A 4930-nucleotide genomic window follows, 5' to 3' on the forward strand; every position below is an offset into this window, starting at 1 on the left:
TTTATAATAGATGTACACGGTACTGTAACAACGTTTTGCTTGAAACTGCAGCACGAGATTCAGGGGAGTCGAACTAACATTGCATTGCACGTTCACTGATGTATGGGTTTCAGTCGCCTTATGCTGTGTTTCCACAATCGTTAGCAAAGCAGATCAGAGCCAGTTTAACACGTAGTCTTTGCGACCAATATTCATAATACAGGTTTTTTTTGGGTTATATCGCCTAAATAATGTGTTGTTAAACCCGCCACCACCCGACACAGCCAACTAGTAAGGGTTGTCACGTGAACAGAACGTGGCCAATTCGTCACTAGTACAGGACACCGGTGTGTTGGAGAGCAAAGCCACAACATTTACAATCCGAGTACGACGTTTCACCAGTAATTACAGCCGGCATCATCAGGCGGACAGCCAGATTTGTCGAGAAATACTCTAGTTTAGTTCCTTAAATAGAGATGTGATGACGTCACTTGTGAGCTCCACTTGCACGTGCCGGGCAGATCAGTGCCGTGCCGGGCATTTCTCGATAGGGCCCGAGGCTCATTTCCTGTCCAAACTGGGGCCACTTTAAGGTACCTTTTGCCCTGGCACAGCACCTATTGTACTAAACATCACTGGGCATTCCATTGCCGTTGTTTATACCCACATGAAAGTCAGATATCTTTAGCCTATTGGCAAACTGACGTACGTTAGCATCATTTGTTCAGCGCCGTCTGTGCCTGCATGTATCTTAAACTTCTTTCGCACCGTACGTGGCCAGCCGTGCTAATCGGAGGTGCGGGTGGAAGGACAACAAACTGTGGGTCTCTGTGTGAGTCTATAGGTCGCTGTGTGAGTCTATGGGTCTCTGTGTGAGTCTATGGGTCTCTGTGTGAGTGTCTATGGGTCTCTGTGTGAGTCTATGGGTCTCTGTGTGAGTCTATGGTTCTCTGTGTGAGTCTATGGGTCTCTGTGTGAGTCTATGGGTCTCTGTGTGAGTGTCTATGGGTCTCTGTGTGAGTCTATGGGTCTCTGTGTGAGTCTATGGGTCTCTGTGTGAGTCTATGGTCTCTGTGTGAGTATGGGTTCTCTGTGTGAGTCTACGGGTCTCTGTGTGAGTCTATGGGTCTCTGTGTGAGTATGGGTCTCTGTGTGAGTCTATGGGTCTCTGTGTGAGTCTATGGGTCTCTGTGTGCGTCTATGGGTCTCTGTGTGAGTCTATGGGTCTCTGTGTGAGTCTATGGGTCTCTGTGTGAGTCTATGGGTCTGTGTGCGTCTATGGGTCTCTGTGTGAGTCTATGGGTCTCTGTGTGAGTCTATGGGTCTCTGTGCGAGTCTATGGGCCTCTGTGTGAGTCTATGGGTCTCTGTGTGCGTCTATGGGTCTCTGTGTGAGTCTATGGGTCTCTGTGTGCGTCTATGGGTCTCTGTGTGAGTCTATGGGTCTCTGTGTGAGTCTATGGGTCTGTGTGCGTCTATGGGTCTCTGTGTGAGTCTATGGGTCTCTGTGTGAGTCTATGGGTCTCTGTGTGAGTCTATGGGTCTCTGTGTGAGTCTATGGGCCTCTGTGTGAGTCTATGGGCTTCTGTGTGAGTCTGTGGGTCTCTGTGTGAGTCTGTGGGTCTCTGTGTGCGTCTATGGGTCTCTGTGTGAGTCTATGGGTCTCTGTGTGAGTATATGGGTCTCTGTGTGAGTCTATGGGTCTCTGTGTGAGTCTACGGGTCTCTGTGTGAGTATGGGTCTCTGTGTGAGTATGGGTTTCTGTGTGAGTCTACGGGTCTCTGTGTGAGTCTATGGGTCTCTGTGTGAGTCTATGGGTCTCTGTGTGCGAGTCTATGGGTCTCTGTGTGAGTGTCTATGGGTCTCTGTGTGAGTCTATGGGTCTCTGTGTGAGTCTATGGGTCTCTGTGTGAGTCTATGGTCTCTGTGTGAGTATGGGTTCTCTGTGTGAGTCTACGGGTCTCTGTGTGAGTCTATGGGTCTCTGTGTGGGTATGGGTCTCTGTGTGAGTCTATGGGTCTCTGTGTGAGTCTATGGGTCTCTGTGTGAGTCTATGGGTCTCTGTGTGAGTCTATGGTTCTCTGTATGAGTCTATGGGTCTGTGTGCGTCTATGGGTCTCTGTGTGAGTCTATGGGTCTCTGTGTGAGTCTATGGGTCTCTGTGCGAGTCTATGGGCCTCTGTGTGAGTCTATGGGTCTCTGTGTGCGTCTATGGGTCTCTGTGTGAGTCTATGGGTCTCTGTGTGCGTCTATGGGTCTCTGTGTGAGTCTATGGGTCTCTGTGTGAGTCTATGGGTCTGTGTGCGTCTATGGGTCTCTGTGTGAGTCTATGGGTCTCTGTGTGAGTCTATGGGTCTCTGTGTGAGTCTATGGGTCTCTGTGTGAGTCTATGGGCCTCTGTGTGAGTCTATGGGCTTCTGTGTGAGTCTGTGGGTCTCTGTGTGAGTCTGTGGGTCTCTGTGTGCGTCTATGGGTCTCTGTGTGAGTATATGGGTCTCTGTGTGAGTCTATGGGTCTCTGTGTGAGTCTACGGGTCTCTGTGTGAGTATGGGTCTCTGTGTGAGTCTACGGGTCTCTGTGTGAGTCTATGGGTCTCTGTGTGAGTCTATGGGTCTCTGTGTGAGTCTATGTGTCTCTGTGTGCGTCTATGTGTCTCTGTGTGAGTCTACGGGTCTCTGTGTGAGTCTTTAGGTCTCTGTGTGAGTCTATTGGTCTCTGTGTGAGTCTACGTATGTATGTTGAACTTCTTTTGCACTGTACGTGGCCAACCGTGCTAATCGGAGGTTGGGGGGGGGGGACAACAAGCGAAACATAAAAAAAAACTGTTCTCAATAAACGCTGTCTGCGGCGGTTTGACAAAAAAAAAACAAGACGGTTCACAGCAGAGGGCGCAATTGAGCAGCGAGCGGCAGCAGCAGCAGGGCCAGCGTAACTCCGGGCACCGGAGAGCCTGAGCCCAAGTTGACGGCGTTAACGGGAACACTGAACTCCCGGAGGGAGACGGCGAGAGACGCAGAAAGGCAGGCAGGCAGACACAGGCATACCGAGCGAGACACGTGAAAAAATACACAGGTGGACACAGATTCCCCCCGTATAGCCTGAACGGACTGCGGGGGCAAGTGCTGTTAGCGAGCGCCTGTGAAGCCCGGGACAACGGATGAGGTGGTGCGTAGCCAGCAGAGACCCGCAGGTATACAGATGTAAAGCTATACGGAAATACAGTGAGGATGAGAAGCGGAGAGACGCACACATTATACCGTCCCGTCTGCTTGTCACGGCCCTTAAGTGGCAGAGAAAGCAGCGACCGATTACGCGACTCTTGCTCTCGTTGCAGATTTCAAACGTTCTTGGATTCCTCCAACACCAAGAGAGTGTTGGTGGTGTCCCACCAACCCTAATGAACTAAATCGGAGAGCCCTACTCCACAGACCACCACTAACCCCCGACGACTGCTTGCACCACCCTCCTCATTCCGACGCATCGGGCCCGCCCACCCTACCACAATGCATAGAGTTCGCAAATCTCACTCCGTGCTGAGGGCCAAATCATCGTGAACGTGCCCGGATGCCGACAGACCTGGGTCGGCGCCTGGGTGTTGTTAGGCTTCGTATGCGGGAGTGTTATCCCCCCCCCCCCCTCATATGCCACTGGTATTCTTCCGAGCACTGCCAACGCAGTCTCACTGAACAAGGTACATACATTTTGATTTAAAGCTTTCGTGACTGCAGTAATTCATATTCTTAGTTTTTTCGGTAAAGTCACATTGAAGAGAAACAACAAAATAATAAAATATATATAAAACAATAAAAAATTCTCACGACGTTTCGACCATAACTCAAACGGTCGTCTTCAGGTGTGTTGGTTCGCATACATTTATTTTTAAACGGCGCATTTATTTATTTAAAAAAAACGTTAGCGCCACGCGCAACGATTTGGCAGTTTACCCAGGACTAGTCCATCTATATTCTGAAAAGAGGAGGGGGAGACGAATTTTTTTATAATGTATGCTGTCTGAAAGCCACTGTAAGCGTGAACAATCAATTAAGACCTGAAATGGTTTATCAAATCTTTCCAATGATTGCTAAGATAGAATCCATCTTCTCGGTTGAAATTGTCTCTGTGCTTGTATATGTGGATAGCCTCATGAACGAATCTCTCATGGAAACCAGATGGCTTACAAAGAACCTCTGTCTTGGAAAAGTGAATGGCATGTGAGCCTACTGAATTAGAACAATGATCTGCCACGGCCGAGGTGTTGGTCCTATGTCTCGGACCGCATTCGTGAACACAAAGCAGACCTTAAACACGGTAGGACCAACACCTCGGCCGTGGCAGATCATTGTTCTAATTCAGTAGGCTCACATGCCATTGACTTTTCCAAGACAGAGGTTCTTTGTAAGCCATCTGGCTTCCATGAGAGATTCGTTCATGAGGCTATCCACATATACAAGCACAGAGACAATTTCAACCGAGAAGATGGATTCTATCTTAGCAATCATTGGAAAGATTTGATAAACCATTTCAGGTCTTAATTGATTGTTCACGCTTACAGTGGCTTTCAGACAGCATACATTATAAAAAAATTTCGTCTCCCCCCTCCTCTTTTCAGAATATAGATGGACTAGTCCTGGGTAAACTGCCAAATCGTTGCGCGTGGCGCTAACGTTTTTTATAAATAAATAAATGTGCCGTTTAAAAATAAATTTATGCGAACCAACACACCTGAAGACGACCGTTTGAGTTATGGTCGAAACGTCGTGAGATTTTTTTTATTGTTTTATATATATTTTATTATTTTGTTGTTTCTCTTCAACGTGACTTTACCGAAAAAACTAAGAATAAGGTACATACAATTACATCGACTGGGTGGAGAATTTGATTTTGCTCGCTGTCGCGGTAAATAAACTACAACGTCGCAACGCAGGGGTAGAAATTGACATTTTGAGGGTCCA

Source organism: Petromyzon marinus, chromosome 64 (genome assembly GCF_048934315.1).
Source record: "Petromyzon marinus isolate PM22_M1 ecotype Great Lakes invasive population chromosome 64, UKy_Petmar_22M1.pri1.0, whole genome shotgun sequence".
NCBI classification, from domain to species: domain Eukaryota; kingdom Metazoa; phylum Chordata; class Hyperoartia; order Petromyzontiformes; family Petromyzontidae; genus Petromyzon; species Petromyzon marinus.